This window comes from Pinus tabuliformis, chromosome 7 (genome assembly GCF_031772625.1).
Source record: "Pinus tabuliformis cultivar Carrire ecotype Pingquan chromosome 7, CPIR1, whole genome shotgun sequence".
Classification (NCBI taxonomy): Eukaryota; Viridiplantae; Streptophyta; class Pinopsida; order Pinales; family Pinaceae; genus Pinus; species Pinus tabuliformis.
The window spans coordinates 1,196,040,857-1,196,063,178 of NC_142293.1; the positions used below are offsets into that span (position 1 = coordinate 1,196,040,857).

Genomic DNA, 22,322 nt, shown 5'->3' on the forward strand with positions numbered 1-22,322 from the left:
ATCCATCAGAATGTACCTCTAAGATAGGGCATCAGCTATAGAGGATTCTACGGTAGCCACCGTAGTGATATTTTTCTCAACCTCAGTAATGTAGCTAGTGGACAGATAGGGTAGAGATGTTTTCGCAACATCGAGGCGTTACTTCATTTCCCTGTTGGAAGAGATTAGTCAAATGCATGGTGCTTGAATATGGTTGCAATATTCATCTAGGGTGCATGCAAAAAAGTACTTTGGGGCTTCGATAACTACTTTAGAAATGGTGGGCCAAAGCGATTGAAACCATGATGTTTCCTGGTCAACCTCTATATGCAATTGTTGATTGCTCTCACAGAGCTAATCTCTCTTGACTGTGAGAGTGATGATTTTCCTCTTCTGCTGCTCATGTTCGTCAACAAGTTCATTGTGAATCTTCTCCACCTATTGTGCTACTTGCTGAATGAATCCAAACAGCTGTGCAAAGGTACAATTTAGGATACTTTATGGTTGCATAGTGGAGGGGTATGGGAATATTGTTTGTAACAGTGGGCCACTAGCAATAGACTTATCAGAGTGGCCTTGGGGCGAGGTTTCTTGCTGTGAGGGTTCTACAAACTGAGGCATTAGAGGAATAATAAGTGGGTCGGGAACAATAGGAAAATTTAAAGATAATGGGGTGCCAAATGGTTCAATTGTTGTAACCAGTGGGTACGAGGCAGTGTGCACATCTTCTGGTAGTGGGCGTAACCCCAATAATAGTGATATCATTGATGTGGTGTTGTTTTCTCCCCCAGGGAGCATCATGGCTGACTGAACAGCTGAGTGAACCTCCATATCTTAATTTCCTATTTGGGTGAGGGAGGGGATGGAGTTTGACAGTGTTGCGGAGGTTAAGGTCGTATGCGAGGATGGATCTTGCGAGCAAGGTGAAACAATACACATAGAAGATGTGGTTTATTCAACAATCGAGGAGGCCATGGTAGTCAAGGGTCCGTCTTGAGTGAGGTCAACTATAGTCACAGTGGGATTGGATTTTTTATTTTTTGTAGTAGGGGGCTTGGTGTTTTTTGGCTGCTTGGGCTTGGGAATTGTTGGCTTAGATTGTGAATGAGGTCCTATAGGAGGGATAGAAACAACTAGGGGTGTAGTTATTATCAGATTATGCTTTGAAAAGTGTTGTAACTCAAAAAAATTAGAGGCCTCACATGACAAACTAGTTAAGCTTGCAATGGTCTTCTTAGTGGAACTCATAGTTTTCTTCATTTGGGTGGCCGTTGGCTGCGACTCCTGCTCTGTCAACCACTTCCTGGTGTCCAAGGATGCATCTCTTGTGAGAGGTTACACTACCATTCCCATAAAAAAATATTTGTATTTGCCTTATTTTATCTTGTAGGCAAATCATATCCATGACCTGAATTTTGCATGGAATAGTTTAGCTATTAACGTGAACTTTTATGCCTTCATTTGGAATGTGACTGGATGGACACAATTTGTCCTGAGAAAAATGTTTATGTGTGTCATCCCAAACCAGATCACCTCTGAGTATTCATCAAACTGTGTCTTGGGAGTCCTTTTGATGACCCTTATGACCCCTATCATTTTACCATACCATTCGATAAAGGCTACTTCGTTGATTTCTTTGCTATTGGCATCCCCTGATGTTCGCCATGGTGTATATCTTCGAGCATAAGGATGGTCTTTAGATATCTATGCCAAGTCCCTTCTTAGTGGAGGGCATCATTTCCACATTCCAAGGGTCATTATCAAATAGCTGAAAATAAAATTAGTGCTTCTTTTGTACACATCCTCTCATGCCTTGACTAGTTCATTCAGTGGGAATGCAGACCAATTTAGTGATTCCCCTCCTACATGGTGCTCCGACCATAAAATGGTGTCCAAAGAACATTTATTTCTTGAAAAGTGTTGCATCACCTACCCTATGATGATATAGAAGGAAAATCTAATGTGGTATTTATTGATTAAGTCAATCTTTTATCCCTTCCCACCTCGCTTCGTGTCATATTTGTTGTAGTAGTCATTATCTCCTTCCTTCTTCACTCACTTTGAAGTTTCCTGAAATGTCATTGAGACTGAATTTCTTGTGGCCGATAACCCCATAATTCGTTGAATGTCATCTACATGAATTGAGTATTCTCTGTCTAGCCAAGGAAACCCCTCATGCATCGTACTGATTAACAGTTTTGTGCATTTCATTGCAGCCAAATTTGTGCCCATCTCCGGCAAACTTATTAAGTTTATCAGCACTAATCATTGAATTCCCCTAAATTCCACCTTGGCTCTAGTCACCTTTTTCCCATCTTCCTTTGTGATAGTCACTGTATACACTTCCCACTTTAGTGTCGAGAATTGGAAGCAATCCGACAGGTCATTAGCTACCAGCATGTCCTTGTTATATTTTCCATACAATGGCTCTGTGACTATAATTCTTGTATCCACCCTGTCTTCAGGAACTAAAATTATTAGCTTCACCATCTTGCAGCATTATTGATAAACTATAATAACTGGAGGCTAAAAATGAATGTTTTGGTAATAGCATTGAGGATCACACTATGAATGAGATGATTCTACCACCTGAACATAAAAATCTGAGAACTTCGACATTTCCATGCAGATTAACTAGACTAGCTTCAACACAATGTTTATGACTAGAATTGTTAACTAATTACTATGAAAACTTTCACTATGCAAACTTGAACGTGTTAACCCATCGTAAGTTGATTTGTCCCTGACTTAGCTAAGGTATTTTGTGAAATGACAAGGTGGAGGGGATAGGTACTAATTTTAGCGTAATGGAAGAAGTTTAGGAGTAAGTTTTTGCTATAACTGGAAAGATCCTGCAGAATTTTGGAATAGTAGAAGTATTATTGCCCAATTATTATGGAAAAGACACTTGGTACATGTGACTGACCTCCACCCCTGACGACAAGAAATTGCGGACTGATGACATGGAAGTCGCAACTAAAATTGACACTCTAGGTTTGTTTTATTAGAAATAAACTAACTGATGACTTGACTGACTGACTCCTATTTACTCACCTAACTCTACCTACAATCTCTCTGCAAAGACTTCATCAATGTTGAATATGAATGTTTGGTTGGTGGAAGGGTTTCAAGTGTACACCATATTATCACTCCACCAGATCTCCAAGGCTGAGGAAGAGTCCAGCTGAGCTAACCACATACCAAACTTTTGACTTGGTATCTAGACCTACCAAGCCAGAGAGGGATCTCTCCACAAAATCATTGCCAAGAGGGCTAGATGAATTAGGGTTTTAGGCTAGTTATGATGTGTAGAATGGTTTTCTTTGTTTGAAATTGGGTTGTTGGATGAGGATTGGGTCAAAGAAGCTAGGTTAGGGAAAATAAGATATGATAACAGACATTCAAAGGGCAAGGTAGGTAGGTAGGCTAGCACATTAGAGTTCCTTGGGATGAGATGATTCAAATAGGTGAGGAGCTAGGAAGAGCATGAAAGATGAATCCTTCCTAAATAGAAGAAAATGGACAAGTTATGAAAACTTCCCCAAAACAGAGCATGTGAGACGATTTTTGTTTATCAACTTGAAAGAGATCATACAATAGACATGAAATGGAATATGGAGTAACAATACAGTCACACAAATGAAACTAAAGAAAAAACAATGCTAGATAACCATACCACACATATCCCAAGGAAATAGTTACAACTCATGTATTAAAACGGGCCAAATTATGATACAATAGTGTCTTTGATCAATCTAACAACATCCAACTAAGTCTACCATTTGAAAACACTGAAAATTACAAGATATATGCCTCAAAACAAACTTCTCCCAGCCTCAGGGGTCAAATCCATGAGAGGAGTAGTTCCACCAAAATCTAAATTGATAGCTGGAGTGTAGGGTGGTGAAAGTGACTCATCCCTAATTACAATGAAACTGATTCATTACACCTCATAGAGTCTATTCACCTAATGTATTTACCCTAGGAAATAGTAAAAATACCATACTAACATTTACAACATCAATTACATCAATAGAAATTCATAATATTCTTTGAGTAACTGAGAAAGTGTGATAAAGTAGCAAAATATTAGTTTCTAGTCCTCTGTGTAATGCTAGTGGTCTATGTGCAATGCCTTTGGTCTTTGCGCAATGCCTTTAGTCTGTGTGCAACAAAATCTTCCAGCTGCGTTTTGAAGGGGTTTCCAAAGTCCAAATTGAGCGCAAGATAGCTTATTGGAAATCTTATCTTGTCTAGTTTCTAGAAATGTACCACAGTCCAAAAAATGAAAATATTTGACTCCCCAAAAAGTCAAGCTCCCAAAACTGGTCAAAAAGTGCAACATAGTGGTGCAAATATGCAATTTTCTTTTGCACACAACTTCTGGATGCCTTTCCCAACTCCAAATTGATCTTATAATAGTGCATTGGAAATATATTCCATTCTTGTTATCATTTGACCTATCAAGAAAGTCATTTCAACACTCCAGCTAGGAGAAAAATTGATTTTCCCAAGGTCACTCCAGAAGTGTAGAAAACCTCTTGTAGCACCTGTATGTTTCACATTTCTCCAAAACCATAAGACCTGTGTATATAATGAAGGAGTTTTTTGTTCCTTGGGCTATGACGGACAACAACCTCTCTCGCATTTTTAAAATTCAGCTCTGTTTGGTTGGAAACATTCTTTGAAGAAAAACTAGCCCTATGTGTGTGTTGGGTAGTGGAGGCCCCGCGTAATGCTTTTGGGGCTCAAAGCCCACAATTTTGGGTAAAAGTATGGGAAAGGCCCCGCGAGGTGTGCGGAGCACGAATTGTAATGAGTCAAGTCAAAGGGTTTTCTGCCTGAAAATAATGTAAGAAAATAGAAAGTAAGTCGGCCTACCCATGGTCCGCGGACCATGGAAATGTATAAATAGAGCAAGGCTCTATGATTAGAAGTCAGTTTTAGTTTTGGATCTTAATGTTATGGGTTTATGAAGGAAATATTCTCTCTGTAACTGTAAGTCCAATTTAAGGGTGTTGGTAGATAGATAGAGGCTCTGTAGCTATGTGCACAGAGGCCTGGTAGAGTCCGCAACTGTGTGTGCGGACCCCTGCAGCTGAGTGCGCAGGGCAGATCTGGTTGTACTGAAAAGGGGATCAATAAAGATAAGAATTTCTGAATCATTGTGTGTTTTATCGTGAATCTATCTGTTGCTTATGTTCTGAATTTATGCATATTTATGATTGCACGCACTAGTGATTACTGTTAAATGTTTGCTTAAAGACCTTAAGAAGTAGATCAAATCTATAATAAATTCATATAAGTAATAAGATTTGAGAAGTAACTAGTGTGGATCTACATGAAGAACAAGTAACTTTGTAGTGTAGCATAGGTGTGCAGAATGATTCACGACCCCTCCAGACCGCATCAAGACATGCCAAGGCTGTAGAAACTTGGCTCCAGCACCCTCCCCTACTACCTCGGGTGAGACTTCAGTCGACGCTCCATGGCCTATGGCCAAAAGGGCCCGTAGTGCAGGATTTGTTTGGCTAATAACTCTTCCGAACGTAGGTCAGGCCCCAACAAGCCAACAAATGGTTCTGTTGTCGGGACTGGGATCTGCCTAAGGGATGTCTGATGTCAGAACACTGGAACCCTACGAAGAAAGAAGTTGAAGATTGGTTGGATCAGAAGCTTCACGAGTTTGTGGTGCAAGAAAATAGAAATCCACGGATATATGAGGAGAGGTGTTTGGATCGCTACATATACACAGAAATCCATGAGATATTCTTCGTGTCCTTCTCGATAGAGCTGTATGACTGGATCGCCAGGCTAGCTCATAGTCAGGGAAGGTGCAAACTAGATCAACCCATCATGTTGACTCCAGAGTTGGTGCGGAGGATAGAAGCATCTGAAGATAAAATTGCACAAGTAGTAGATCACCAGTTGGATCGAATAATAGGAGGGTTTACATCGAATTCATGATAAACACCATTGTGAGTTGCAGCGAAGCATAAAGGTGCTTTCTCCAAGGACCATGGGGTAAGTACATCAAATCGTTGAACACTTGGATTAAAATTTTGTTACATGAGAAAAGGGTTATGCACATTCATTGATGTTGGGGGTAACGCAGAGCGTAAGAGGCTACCGAGGAACTGAAGGATTAGCGAACAATCCTCTGATTTCTATTTCACAAGAAAGTGAGGAGGAGATCGTATGGTTCTCTCTGAGAAGCGTAGTCTGATTGATAAAGCATCACATTCCATTGGTACCACTACCATCCACGCAATCCCCCACTTCACCTACATCGAACCCACTTTGACCACCCCACCTCCGCCACTACCGAGGGTTGGAATGGCGAGTGCGATCAAGTTTCCAGTATTTAGAGGCATACGAAATGAGGAACCAGATCAGTTCTGTTTGTGGTAAAGGCTATATGGGAAGCCCAAGGTGTAACAGATGATAATATCAAAAAGGCTACTCTGGTAAGCGTGTTGCAGGATCGTGTGCTGAAATGGTATATAAAGTACTTTAGTGATCACCCGAATGCGGGAATAACGACGATCGAAGATGCATTGAACAAAGAATTTATCCGGCCAAAATTAGAAATGCAGTCGATCATTAGGTTCAAGAAGATTGCAATGCTACCTAGTGAAACCTCATGGGATCTGGATCAGAGATTGAATGTACAATCCACAAGGCTAACATGATGCTAACATATGCACAACACTGTGTGTGGTTTTTGGTGTCTTTGAGACCACACCTGAAGATGGTGCTATCACAGGAAAAGATCTCAACCCAAGCTGAAGCACTGGAGACAGCAATGAGGTTACATGAAACTCCAATACAGGATCTGGTGTTGGGAGTTCAGCAAATCCACGTGCAACTACAAAACCTATGCTTAGAAATGAAAAGTTTGAAGCAAGAAAGGGCACCCCTACTGGAGGTGCATACAGAGGTGGGGTGTATCAAATGTAAAGGACAAGGTCATGACAAGGATCATTGCCCCATATTCATGAATTATTTGGCAGGAGGGGGACCAATTCCATTGCGACCAGAGGCACAAGTGGGGCCAAGCACGGTGCCCATACTTTGGCGCATGATATTCCAAGTGGGAGGAAAGCAAAACACGAACAACTGTCATCTATTGCAAAAACTTATACAACCACCTCAGCAACTATTTTGCACTTTTTGTAGATCGATGTGCCATGATGAACGAAATTTCCAAAGTTATCAGTTGTTGATGGATTAGGCACCTGCTTATAGGATGAAGACTTAGGCGCGAGGCCAGTATCCAGCTGCCGCTATAGCGCGAGGTAGGTTCTAGGGACACAAACAAGGATGACGAGGAATGGGACCTAGACAAGGGCGGGGACAATTAATCTGCTACAATTGTGGAGGACCTGGGGACTACGCGTGTAATTGCACAAACCTGACCAGAACATGTTGCCCGTAATGTTACTAATTTGATCATGAAGCAGTAGATTACCCCACACTAATTGCATAGATGCGGGAAAAAGGGGTGTTTCAGGCTACTCCCACTCAGAATGTCCAAATGCTGAAGGAAAAACCACGCAAGGAAGATCCTAATGTGACATGATGCTCAGAAGTGGTGCAAATATAGGAGAAGATAAAGGGAGGAAACCTGAGGAGGATGCATGGGGTCGCAAGGCCCCCGCAAAGCAACCTAAATTTGATTTGGAACACATGAAGGCAACATTTATGGAAGCGAAGAAGAGCTTCACAGAGGCTTCTACTTCGAGTAGCAAGGATCAGGTTAAGCTAAAGATGGATACTTCCATGCTAAATACCTTTTTAGATACATGCATGAAGCTACTAAGAGATACTAATGCATTGAAGGGATTGCAAGAATTGATAACTAGGTGCAGAGGGGCGGGTGAACTCCGCATGGTCTGGAAACTAGGCAAGCATGCTTTGCGCACTGGGTAGGAAATGTGGTTGACTACCCAGATTGGTGACTATGAGATGGATCAGGTCGTTCTGGACTTGGGGTCAGATGTGAATGTCCTACCTAAACAGACCTGGGAGCACATGGGTAGGCCCACACTACAATGGTCTCCTATCCAATTATGGATGGTGAACCAACAAAAGATCTTACCTATGGGGAAACTGCAAGGAGTTACAGTAGACATTGAAGGTGCAAGCACACAAATCGATTTTGAGGTAATAGAAATTGTTGATGATAGTAACCCGTATCCTGCATTGTTAGGGATAGACTAGGCCATGGATATGAATGGAGTCATCAACCTAAAGAAACGAAAAATGATATTCGAGAAAAATTCTCTCTGCGTAGTGGTTCCGCTGGACCCATCCGAAGAGGCACGCTACAATGAACCTATGCGCAATGAGGACAATGATGATGAACTGGACTGTATCTACTAGATCACAACACAAGATCAGGATCGAGTTAACCCAACAATGGACGAGAGAATCTCATGGGAACGAGACAGTTCCTACATATCGGACTCAGAGTAAGAGATTGAGTGATGGCAGAACTGATTGCATGAATTAACAACGCTAAATTGTAATAAGATGGTTAGATCGCTACGCTGTCTAATGATAGAAGCAAGGGAGCGGCCAACTGATGAGGGTGCAATGAAAGCAAAGGAACTAGTAGATCACTGTGAAACGGAAAGTCTAGAACAAAAGTAGTAGGGTATGCAAACAGGGGCACCGGGCACAACAACTGCACAAGGGTGGAGTACACACCAAAAGACTAGGGGAAAGTGGCGTGAATGTAGAAGGCAAATGCACGTATGATTTGGAGGAAAAAATGGGGTGAGCATCCATCGGCGGCGTAGGGTGCAAGTGTATGGTGTGAAAATTCCTAACCAAATAAGAATAAAAAATCTAAATTAACTGCAGTGATGCAGTCCACCAACTATCCGCGACAAAGTAAACAGGAAAGAAGGGGGAAGCACAAACAGTGTCCGCCTGATAAGACAACCCACTGGGAATCTACAGATACTAGGGATTCGATGGGCCTATAACAGGAGGGAGGCAAAGGTGAGCTTATCAATAGTAAGACAAGAGGGAGCCCAGAATGGGCACGGTAGTAGCAGGCTTCGCGAAATCAATGAAGAATGGGCGTAGCTAAGAAGGAAAAGCACAATGTTGGGGAAAGGAATCAGCAAAATGAAAAGTGGCATCACACAAGTGGGCCACGGGAATTTTCCCATAAGGGGACTAGGACTAGCCAAGTCTACCTCGGTAATAGAACGAGCTGCGACCCTACTATCACGACTGCGACCACACCAACAGAATATTGTACCCCATACAACAACACCTAAAGAGCTAATGGATATGAAGGCACTTGAAAGGTGCCCATAGCCTGGGCTAGCAGGAATGCTGAGACCTCGCACCTGGGGTGCGACCACCTGACTAACTGTGGAAAGCACAATCTCAACACCCAAAGCAGTTGAAAGGAGGTGTGGGACTGTAAACGAGTCTGCGGGAGGCTGGCGTGGAAAGAAGGTTCCATGCAAGACCATTCGGAGAACAAGATCATGGCTGCGCCGAAGGGGCTGTGCTACTGCATGGGAAGGTTCGAAGGTGACCATTAACGCTACTATTCCTGATAAGAAGCTCGAGTTACAGCAGAAAGGAGCCGGCGGCGGGTCATTAAGGCAAGAGTTCTGAGTTAGATACAGAAATATCTACTGCCTAGAAGATATTAATGAACTAGAAACTGAGGGAAGGGATACATTCAAAAACCTAAGGACAACACTGGGATATTTGAGGTTTGAACTAGTAAGGACCAGCAAACACCCAGCTACCAAGCATCCCATGAGTACCATGGCAAGAACCCGAGCACGGTTCACGGAAAGGCTGTATCCAACCCAGGAGGAGCGATATGAAGTGGTTATGGCCCCCTGGTTCCAAAGTCCCCACACACACTGTGGCCCTGGGATGACATGTAGACGATGGGGCCAGTCAGGGTATCATTGAGATTCAGTAAATTATCAGTAGCTGAAAAGGGAAAAGCAATCACCACTGAACTCGAGGAGGACGACGAAGATTTGCAAGCCCTGATCACTCAGATTGAAGCACAGGATGAGGAAGAAGAGGATGCTTTCCAAATACCTTCACTACCGCCATATGTCTCTCCATGGAACGGGACGACCAAGATACTGAAGGACCTAGACGCTATGAAGAGTACGCTCCAGAACCTGCTTCTTCTAGATGAGAGAAGGTCTGATGGTGTGCTGCTGGGCCGAGTACCGAGTATCAAGTTCGAAGATTGGGATCTTGCGGACAATGAAAAAGTTCCCCCAATTGGCCGAAGACAAATTATTGTTGCGGAAGTGGTTACGGGGTGTGGAGAAGGTGGGATTACTTAATCTAAGGTGGATACCCCACTATCACCACGCCGCCATCACCATTTCTTTTATTCGATAGTTACTATGTCTGGTACATGATGGCTATCTTTGGTTGGAGGAGCCAATTCCTATTACAACCAATTTAGTACACCTAGTTACCCACCTGCCTATCAAAGGGAACAACTCCACAGAGATAGCTAGAACAAGTAGCGATGTGGGTCTCGCAAAAGCAATGAAGGCTAAATATAAGCTGGAAAAGCGAAAGCGCGGGTATGTAATAGTAAGAATCAAAAACCGAGGGGTGCGAGTCACCACCCAGCTACTGGCCAGTAATCTCATGAGGAAATGCCACACAGATGAGGTTCTAGCCCCTTTCATTGTGCTTACAGAGCAGTGTGTGGAAGGGGTTCAGTTCAACTAGGTGTAATTCCTATGCGATGAATTTTTGACAAATTGTAAGGAAGCATAGGAATAATGTAAGAGACTCTCACATTTTTAAAATTCAGCTCTGTTTGGTTGGAAACATTCTTTGAAGAAAAACTAGCCCTATGTGTGTGTTGGGTAGTGGAGGCCCCGCGTAATGTTTCTGGGGCTCACAGCCCACATTTTTGGGTAAAAGTATGGGAAAGGCCCCGTGAGGTGCGCGGAGCACGAATTGTAATGAGTCAAGTCAAAGGGTTGTCTACCTGAAAATAATGTAAGAAAATAGAAAGTAAGTCGGCCTACCCATGGTCCGCGGACCATGGAAATCTATAAATATAGCAAAGCTCTATGATTAGAAGTCAATTTTAGTTTTGGATCTTAATGTTATGGGTTTATGAAGGAAATATTCTCTCTGTGACCGTAAGTCCAATTTAAGGGTGTTGGTTGATAGATAGAGGCTCTGTAGCTATGTGCGCAGAGGCTTGGTAGAGTCCGCAGCTGTGTGTGCGGACCCTTCCAGCTGAGTGCGCAAGGCAGATCTGGTTGTACTGAAAAGGGGATCAATAAAGATAAGAATTTCTAAATCATTGTGTGTTTTATCGTGAATCTATCTATTGCTTGTGTTCTGAATTTATACATATTTATGATTGCGCGCACTAGTGATTACTGTTAAATGTTTGCTTAAAGACCTTAAGAAGTAGATCAAATCTATAATAAATTCATATAAGTAATAAGATTCGAGAAGAAACTAGTGTGGATATACATGAAGAATAGGTGACTGTGTAGTGTAGCATAGGTGTGCAGAACGAATCACAACCCCTCCAGACCGCATCAAGACATGCCAAGGCTGTAGAAACATGGCTCTAGCACCCTCCCCTACTACCTTGGGTGAGACTTCAGTCCGCACTCCATGGCCTATTGCCAAAAGGGCCGGTAGTGCAGGATTTTTTTGGCTAATAACTCTTTCGAACCTAGGTCCGACCCCAACAAGCCAACAAATGGTTTTGTTGTCGAGACTGGGATCTGCCTAAGGGATTTATGATGTCAGAACACTGGAACCCTACAAAGAAAGAAGTTGAAGATTGGTTGGATCAGAAGCTTCACGAGTTTGTGGTGCAAGAAAATAGAAATCCACGGATATATGAGGAGAGGTGTTTGGATTGCTACATATACACAGAAATCCATGAGATCTTCTTCGTGTCCTTCTCGACAGAGCTGTATGACTGGATCGCAAGGCTAGCTAATAGTCAGGGAAGGTGCAAACAAGATCAGCCCATCGTGTGGACTCCAGAGTTGGTGCGCAAGCTAGAAGCATCTGAAGATAAAATTGCACGAGTAGTAGATCACCAGTTGGATCGAATAATATGAGGGTTTACATCGAATTCATGATAAACACCACTATGAGTTACAACGAAGTAGAAAGGTGCTTTCTCCAAGGACCACGGGGTAAGTTCATAAAATCGTTGAACAATTGGATTAAAATGTTGTTACATGAGAAAATGGTTATGTGCATTCATTGATGTTGGGTGTAACGCAGAGCATAGGAGGCTACTGAGGAACCGAAGGATTAGAGAACAATCCTCTGATTTCTATTTCACAAGAAAGTGAGGAGGAGATCGTATGGTTCTCTCTGAGAAGCGTAGTCTGATTGATAAAGCATCGCATTCCATTGGTACCACTACCATCCACGCACTCCCCCACTTCACCTACATCGAACCCATCTTCAACCACCCCACCTCCGCCACTACCAAGGGTTGGAATGGCGAGTGCAATCAAGTTGCCAATATTTAGAGGCATACGAAATGAGGAACCAGATCAGTTCTAGTTTGTGGTAAAGGCTGTATAGGAAGCCCAAGGTGTAAGAGATGATAATATCAAAAAGGCTACTCTGGTAAGCACGTTGCAGGATCATGCACTGAAATGGTATATAAAGTACTCTAGTGATCACCCGAAGGCGGGAATAACGACGATCGGAGATGCATTGAACAAAGAATTTAGCCGACCAAAATTAGAAATGCAGTCGATCATTAGGTTCAAGAAGATTGCAATGCTACCTAATGAAACCTTATGGGATCTAGATCAGAGATTGAAAAGTACAATCCACAAGGCTAACATGATGCTAACATATGTGCAACACTGTGTGTGGTTTTTGGTGTCTTTGAGACCACACCTGAGGATGGCAATATCACAGGAAAAGATCCCAACCCAAGCTGAAGCACTGGAGACAGCAATGAGGTTGCATGAAACTCCAATACAGGATCCGGTGTTGGGAGTTCAACAAATCCACGTGCAACTACAAAACCTATGCTCAGAAATGAAAAGTTTGAAGCAAGAAAGGGCACCCCGACTGGAGGTGCATACAGAGGTGGGATGTATCAAATGTAAAGGACAAGGTCACAACAAGGATCATTGCCCCATATTCGTGAACTATTTGGCAAAAGGGGGGCCAATTCCATTGCGACCAGAGGGACAAGTGGGGCCAAGCATGGTGCGCGTACTCTGGCGCGCGATATTCCAAGTGGGAGGAAAGCCCACCACGAACAACTGTCATCTATTGCAAAAACTTATAGAATCGCCTCAGCAACTATTTTGCACTTTTTGTAGATCAATGGGCCATGATGAATGAAATTTCCAAAGTTATCAGTTGTTGATGGATTAGGCACCTGCTTATAGGATGCAGACTAAGGCGTGAGGCCAGTATCTAGCTACCGCCATAGCGCGAGGTAGGTTCCCGGGACACAAACAAGGACGAGGAGGAATGGGACCCAGACAAGGGCAGGGACAATTAATCTGCTACAATTGTGGAGGACCTGGGCACTACGCGTGTAATTGCACAAACCCGACCAGAACATGTTGCCCGTACTGTTACCAATTTGATCATGAAGCAGTAGATTACCCCACACTAATTGCATAGATGCGGGAAAAAGGGGTGTTTCAGGCTACTCCCACTCAGAATGTCCAAATGCTGAAGGAAAAACCACGCAAGGGAGATCCTAACGTGAACATGATGCTCAGAAGTGGTGCAAATATAGGAGAAGATAAAGAGAAGCAACCTGAGGAGGACGCATGGGGTCCCAAGGCCCATGCAAAGCAACCTGAATTTGATTTGGAACACGCGAAGGAAACATTTATGGAAGCTAAGAAGAGCTTCACAGAGGCTTCTACTTCAAGTAGCAAGGATCAGGTTAAGCTAGAGATGGATACTTCTATGCTAAATACCTTTTTAGAGACATGCATGAAGCTACTTCGAGATACTAATGTAGTGAAGGGATTGCAAGAATTGATAACTAGGTGCAGAGGAGTGGGTGAACTACGCATGGTCTGGAAACTAGGCAAGCATGCTTTGCGCACTTGGTAGGAAATGTGGTTGACTACCCAGATTGGTGACTATGAGATGGATCAGGTCGTTCTGGACTTGGGGTCATATGTGAATGTCCTACCTATACAGACCTGGGAGCACATGGGTAGGCCCACACTATGATGGTCTCCTATCCAATTATGGATGGGGAACCAACAAAAGATCTTACCTATGGGGAGACTGCAAGGAGTTACAGTAGACATCGAAGGTGCAAGCACACAAATTGATTTTGAGGTAATAGAAATTGTTGATGATAGTAACTCGTATCCTGCATTGTTAGGGATAGACTAGGCCATGGATATGAATCAAGTCATCAACCTAAAGAAACGAAAAATGATATTCGAGAAAAATTTTCTCCGCATAGTGGTTCTGCTAGACCCATCCGAAGGGGCACGCTGCAATGAACATGTGCGCAATGAGGACAATGATGATGAACTGGATTGTATCTACTAGATCACAACACAAGATTAGGATCAAGTTAACCCAACAATGGACGAGAGAATCTCATGGGAACGAGACAGTTCCTGCATATCGGACTCAGAGTAAGAGATAGAGTGATGGCAGAACTGATTGCATGAATTAACAATGCTAAATTGTAATAAGATGGTTAGATCACTACGCTGTGTAATGATAGAAGCAAGGGAGTGGCCAACTGATGAGGGTGCAATGAAATCAGAGGAACTAGTATATCACTATGAAATGGAATGTCTCGAACAAAAGTAGTAGGGTATGCAAACAGGGGCGCCGGCACAACAACTGCACAAGGGTGGAGTACATGCCAAATGACTAGGGGAATGTGGCGTGAACGTAGAAGGCTGATGCACCTATGATTTGGAGGAAAAAATGGGGTGAGCATCCATCGGCGACGTAGGGTTCAAGTGTATGGTGTGAAAATGCCTAACCAAATAAGAATCAAAAATCTGTATTAACCGCAGTGATGCAGTCCACCAGCTATTCGCGACAAAGCAAACAGGAAAGCAGGGGGAAGCACAAACAATATCCGCTTGATAAGACAACCCACTAGGAATCTATGGATACTAGGGATTCGATGGGCCTATAACAGGAGGGAGGCGAAGGTGAGCTTATCAATAGTAAGACAAGAGGGAACCCAGAACGGGCACGGTAGTAGTAGGCTTCGCGAAATCAATGAAGAATGGGCGTAGCTGAGAAGGAAAAGCACAATGCTGGGGAAAGGAATCAGTAAAATGAAAAGTGGCATCACACAAGTGGGCCACGGGAATTTTCCCATAAGGGGACTAGGTCTAGCCAAGTCTACCTCGGTAATAGAATGAGCTGCGACCCTACTATCATGGCTGCGACCACACCAATAGAAGATTGTGCCCCATACAACAACACCTAAAGAGCTAATGGATATGAAGGCACTTGAAAGGTGCCCATAGCCTGGGCTAGCAGGAATGCTGAGACCTCACACCTGGGGTGCGACCACCTGACTAGCTGTGGAAAGCACAGTCTCAGCACCCAAAGCAGTTGAAAGAAGGTGTGGGGCTATAAACGAGTCTGAGGGAGGCTGGCACGGAAAGAAGGTTCCATGCAAGACCATTTGGAGAACAAGATCATGGCTGCACCAAAGGGGCTGTGCTACTGCATGGGAAGGTTCAGAGGTGACCATTAACGCTACTATTCTTGACAAGAAGCTCGAGTTACAGCAGAAAGGAGCCGGCGAGGGGTCATTAAGACAAGAGTTCTGAGTTAGATATAGAAATATCTACTGCCTAGAAGATATTAATGAAAAAGAAACTGAGGGAAGGGATACATTCAAAAACCTAAGGACAACACCGGGCTATTTGATGTTTGAACCAGTAAGGACCAGCAAACACGCAGCTACCAAGCATCCCATGAGTACCATGGCAAGAACCCAAGCACGGTTCGCGGAAAGGCTGTATCCAACCCAGGAGGAGCGATATGAAGTGGTTGTGGCCCCCAAGGTTCCAAAGTCCCCACACACACTGTGGCCCTGGGATGACAAGTAGACGATGGGGCGAGTCAGGGTATCATTGAGATTCAGTAAATTATCAGTAGCTAAAAAGGGCAAAGCAATCACCACTAAACTCGAGGAGGACGACGAAGATTTGCAAAACTTGATCGCTCAGATTGAAGAACAGGATGCTTTCCAAATACCTTCACTACCGCCATATGTCTCTCCATGGATCGGGACGACCAAGATACTGAAGGACCAAGATGCTACGAAGAGTACGCTCTAGAACCTGCTTCTTTTGGATGAGATAAGGTTTGATGGTGTGCTGCTGGGCCGAGTACCGAGTATCAAGTTTGAAGATTGGGATCTTGCGGCCAATGAAAATGTCCCCCCAGTTGGCCAAAGACAAATTACTGTTGTGGAAGTGGTTACGGGGTGTGGAGAAGGTGGGATTACTTAATCTAAGGTGGATACCCCACTATCACCACGCCGCCATCACCATTTCTTTTATTCGATAGTTACTATGTCTGGTACATGATGGCTATCTTTGGTTGGAGGAGCCAATTCCTGTTACAACCGATTTAGTACACCTAGTTACCCACCTGCCTATCAAAGTGAACAACCCCACAGACATAGCTAGAACAAGTAGCGATGTGGGTCTTGCAAAAGTAATGAAGGCTAAATATAAGCTGGAAAAGCGAAAGCGCGGGTATGTAATAGTAAGAATCAAAAACTAAGGGGTGCGAGTCACCACCCAGCTACTGGCCAGTAAGCTCATGAGGAAATGCCACACAAATGAGGTGCTAGCCCCTTTCATTTCGCTTACAGAGCAGTGTGTGGAAGGGGTTCAGTTCAACTGGGTGTAATTCCTATGCGATGAATTTTTGACAAATTGTAAGGAAGCATAGGAAGAATGTAAGACTTTCCATTATGAATGGTTTCCACTATCAGTCCTTCTAGTTGTAGGAGAACTGCCACAGGGTAGCCAGTTTCCTAACATTGAGAAAAACCTACCTGAAGCCGTGTGGTATACCTCACTCTGGGCTACAAAAGATGCCACGAGGGTTCGTGAGATCAAGGTATTTTGGATATTCGTGGAGGCGAGTATCTGGACATGGATCTCTCGCAGACTGCAGTTGTCCCAATGGTATACAACAATTTGAAAAGCATGGCCAAGTTCAAAGTGGACATGAATAACCTATATATCCGAGCGCGAAAGGATCCAAAATAAACATGGGTCACGCTTTCGTTCATTGCAACAGATGATAGTGAAAGAAGGAAATTAGCCTTGCCTTGGACATGGCCGCATTAGAAAGGATGGCAGAACAATAATGAAAGAAGGAAATCCAATTGTGACTCACTAAACTAGCGGAAAGGATACGCCAGGGACAAAAGGCATCTTCGTAGCATGAGGCGACCCAGGAAGTAATCACCGAGGAGATCACGGAAGATCAGGAAATGTCCTCGGAATAGGACAAGAAGAGGGAAACAGAGACATAGGAATGCATGGATCTTGCCCCAAAATCAACTCATGCCAAGAGGTCATGCAACAAGGAATCACCACATACACGCAAAAATTCAAAAACAGTAAAGACTTTGGAGAAAGAATTTCTTGACAGTAGCAAACTAGCACACAATGTCACTATAGGCACGTTGGAGGAGCTGATGACAGAGCAGACAACTGTGTTGGGGGAGCTCAGAGCGCATCTATAGGTATTACAAGTGTGACCCTCGGAAGGGATGATACCAAACCTAGAAGATGACACAGCCACAGCCGAGAAGATGGCATGTACTCCCATAATGAACACTTTAGTGTTCCTAGTGAGCGTTGTCCTAGCCAAAGCCAAAGGTGACATGCGAAGTTGGGGATTGAATTTGGCCACTCTGCCTAGAAAAACACTATACGAACTATAGGATAGGGTAACCACTGAGCTTTGTGCTAGGGAAGGCTGCGCCCTCCAAATCTTAATGGAGCATAAATCAAATCTGGATCAGGTCAGTTTACAATGCAATGACTTGTCGAACACAACCAGGAAGTGGAGCAGGCCATGGCATAGGCTTGCAGTGAGCTACCAGAGTTGGGTGTCCCAGCAGAACTTCCAATAACTGACAAGATTCACCACATGGCTATAGGATTCCGTATGACCCAAGAGGCGGCTGCGAATGCTCAATGGGAATTAAATTTACAAATTTCAGAGCTAAAACTAAAGGTGCAACCACCCACACCCTCGAAATTTCAAGAGCAGTGCCATGGCGAAATTCAAGCAGGATTGGAAGTGATAAAGTGTGTTGTCCAAGATTGCTTGGTTTTGTTGGATTAGTCCCTCCTTACACTCACATCCCTCCAGGACGACCCAACGCTACAGCAGGTAGAAACAAAAGTGCGGGAGTTACATCAGGCTTATGACAAAGCCTGGGGGATTGTGCAAATGGTCGCCATCACATAGCAACTGGTGAAAATGAGGGAGGCCTAGGTTCTCAAGGGACAAGTTGACACCGCTAGGAAAAATGAAGTAGTGCTTAAAGAACACATCTAGCCTTGGCTTGATGAGGCCTTCGCGGTCTCTACCAACATCGAGGGAAATTTAGCACACATGCAGGCAGTATCTGAACTCGGGCAGACATCTGAAACTGATACTGATGCATCAATGGCTCACAGAGAATGGGTACAATATATGGCAGAAGATTTTGTTGTGAAGGTAGTTGAAGCATAGAAGTTTCTAGATGACCTCCATGCGAAGATTGCAGTAGCAGCTGAGTGACTCGAGACGAGTCATGATGATTGTGTTGGGGGCTTGGTGGGTACCGGAGGCCCCGCGTAATGGTTTTGGGTCTAAAAGCCCACAATTTTGGGTAAAAGTATGGGAAAGGCTCTGCTAGGTGTGTGGAGTGAAAATTTTAATGAGTCAAGTCAAAGGATTGTCTGCCCAAAAATAATGTAAGAAAATAGAAAGCAAGTCGGCCTGCCCATGGTCCGTGGACCATCGAAATGTATAAATAGATAAGTCCAAGTTAAGGGTGTTGATAGATAGATAGAAGCTCTGTAGCTGTGTGCACAGAGGCCTAGTAGAGTCCGCAGTCATGTGTGTGGACCCCTACAGCTGAGTGCGCAGGTCAGATCTGGTTGTACTGAAAGGGGGATCAATAAAGATAAAAATTTCTGAATCATTGTGTGTTTTATCATGAATCTATCTATTGCTTATGTTCTGAATTTATACATATTTATGATTGCGCGCACTAGTGGCTACTACTAAATTTTTTCTTAAAGACCTTAACAAGTAGATCAGATCTATAATAAATTCATATAAGTAATAAAATTTGAGAAGTAACTGTGGAGAGTAACGCAAGTGTGCAGAACAGTTCACGACTGCTCCAGACTGCATCAAGACATCCTAAGGGTGTGGAAACCTAGTTCCAGCAACCTCCCCTACTATATTGGGTGAGACTTGAGTTCACACTCTATGGGCTATTGCTGAAAGGACCAGTAGTGTGGTGGGCTCCAGTATTGTAGCAATAATGCTACAACTCTTGGAACTCCCTTCTTTAATTTTATCAACCTGGTAGTTCGTAACAAACTTGGAAGCAACGGTGCTGTATGCACAAGTACTAGCTCTTGCCGCAGCTGTCACTTGGTCAGCTGGTACAAGTCCGCTAGGAGATTAAGCCAACTTCTATGAGCTCTTAGAAGAAGCTTTTTAATTGATGGATGAAAGATAACTCGAAAGAAGCTAATCTAATTGCGAAAAGAAACTGAAAGCCAAAAAGAAACGCAAACCCTAACAAACCCTAATTCTACCAGCTAGTCCTACTGATGCAAAGGAGAGAATGCAAACTATGAAAAGACATGCCATTACTTCTAGGAAGGTAAAATGCATGTGTCTAAGTTATCACTATCTGAAGAAAACATCTTTTTGTATTTTTGATTAAGTTATTAGAATTATCATGCATGTGCTTTTAACTGGCTTTTCACTGTGCAGAGGTGGATCACGGAGGAGAAATGCATGGAAGAGGTCAGGAAGGTACAGAGAGGGTCTAAGGGATCCCTAACATTCTTTCCAAGAGTTTCACAAAGTCTGGATGCCATGCAACCGTGTTTATGAACTTCTACAGGAAGTCTGCAGGTGTTTCTACAGGATGTTCTGTAATTCTTCTACAGGATGTTTCGAAATGGGATTTTGGAGCATGGATGGAGGGAAAAAGATGGAGGAATGAGTATGGAGGTGAAATAGGGGTGTAGGGGAGTTCAAGACTTGGAGGTTGGAGTTGAGGAGAAGGTGTAGATGGTGAGATTTGTTCAAGGAGGGATGAAACGATGTTGTACAAGAAGATGAGAATCATGGCAAAGTAAGCGAATGAGGTAAATGTAAGGTAAGGGTTCTGAGTGAAGGGTGAAACAGGTAGGTTGGATGGAGTATGTGCAGGTAAGGAAGGGTAATAGGTACTCTGCAAGTGGTTTTTCAAACTGAACAAACAAAGACATGCAAGAAATCAAAGATCTAGTTATGCTACCCTAATATGATCTAGCTAACAGTAGCAAGAATGGACAACAACTTTATTTGCAAGGAAACCATGTACAACACGTGAGCAAGAATAGTCCAAAAGATCTGAATGCATGACTAAATCCTACCACTCTATTCCAAACATAAAAAGCTACTTTAACCATCAAAAGAAATCTAGATAACAAAGAAAGATCTAAATCTAGATAGCAGATTTTATTTTAAGAACGCAGCAAAACACATAAAGATAAACAAAGGAGGTATTGGGTGCTTGAGATGGGCCCAACCCCAAGAGCTACATCCTCCAAAGAGAGATTTAGAGCCAGTACAAAGCTGGATTCATCTTTATTGATCAAGAAATGAAGAGTTACATCAAAACTGTCCACAAGAAGGACTTGAAAATGAGCTGAAAGTAAAGCTAATCCATTGCATAAAAATCGAACTACAAACTGGCTAACTATTGGCTACAAAATGACTAACCACTAGCTACTATCTACTGGCTAACTAGCTAACATCCACTGGCTAACAAAATGACTAACTGGCTAACCCAAAAGAGGCCCTAAGCCTTCTTATTTATACAATTTGAGGACCCAACAGTCCTCCTAAAGTTTAGGGACTTGGCTGCCCAAGACTTGTAGTTAACAGCAGTCCTACTTAACTTGCTTGGCTGCCCTTGTGCTCATTGATTTGGTGGCCTTTGAACTCCGAGCTGATGGTGGAGAATTCGAGGTAAGGGCCCATAAATGAGGGGGACACCTTCCTACAAATCCTCTATCTTGTTCTCCCACGAATTTGGCTGCCAAGTGCTCATTAAGACCTTCAATTTTGTCTCCAAGTGGACCAAAAAGGCTACACAAAGCACCCATTAGACTTGTTGGCATAATGACTAACCAAATTCACTCTATTAACATAAAAATAATCAAAAACATGCAATAAACCAATGAGAATGGTGGATTAAGTCAACTTAGGAGGTTGAATGAGCCCAAATAATTGTCCATTTTTGGGGCTCATCATCACCCCCCTACTGAAAGTGTTGCTCATCCTCTGAGCAACCAATCTCTATCCTCGTCTTTGATGGACCTGGTGACCTCCTTGTCATGCCAAGCTTCTGAAGTGATGTCCTCTTTTCTGTCATGAAACCATGCTTCTTTGCTTCTTCCCAATGCATGTTCCTTTTCCTAGTGAATTCTCAGCCTTGGTATGATTGTGCAAGTATATTCAATCTGATGGCGGCAATGGTGGTGAAAGGATATGAAACCAGTGGAGGATCGAAGAAAAGAGTGGTTTCATGCCTCCTCAATAGACTTCAAGCTTCCAATCCCTCTCCATAATTGATTCTGGCCTGCCCAAAGGTTTCTACAGGATGTTTCTGTTAAAAATACAGAACTTCCTGTAGAAAGTCCTGTAGCTTCCTGTAGAACTGTCTCAGCTCCCTGTAGAACTATCTTTGAGTCCATCATCTTGATTTGCTCTCTCTAGGTGAAGGTTTTTAGCTTCCTCATTCACAGATGATGGATCTCTTTGAAGGAGACTCTTCCTTTTGTTTAGTTGTGGTGTCCTCAATTGTAATTGGCTCCTCTGACTGTGGCTAGGGTCTGCCAGCTTTTATCCACATGCTCCTTCTTGCCTTAAAGTACATGGAAGGCTCCCTTTTTTGCTTCCCTTTTTGCTTTGGAGATGTGCTTAGGGAATCTAGCACTGCTACCGCCTCCCTGGCCAAAATCTCAGGCGATTTCTCCCTTTGCTGCTCCGTTTCTAGACTTCCTGTAGAAAGTCCTGTGTCAACTGTTTTCTGGCTTCTTGTAGAA

At 43.3% G+C, this 22,322-nt stretch overlaps 1 pseudogene; it reads left to right on the forward strand.

Moving 5' to 3' along the window:
• LOC149251714 (RNA polymerase II C-terminal domain phosphatase-like 3) overlaps positions 1 to 6,671 on the forward strand; it is an 80,295-nt pseudogene extending 73,624 nt beyond the window's left edge.
• Positions 6,672 to 22,322: the final 15,651 nt, after the last annotated feature.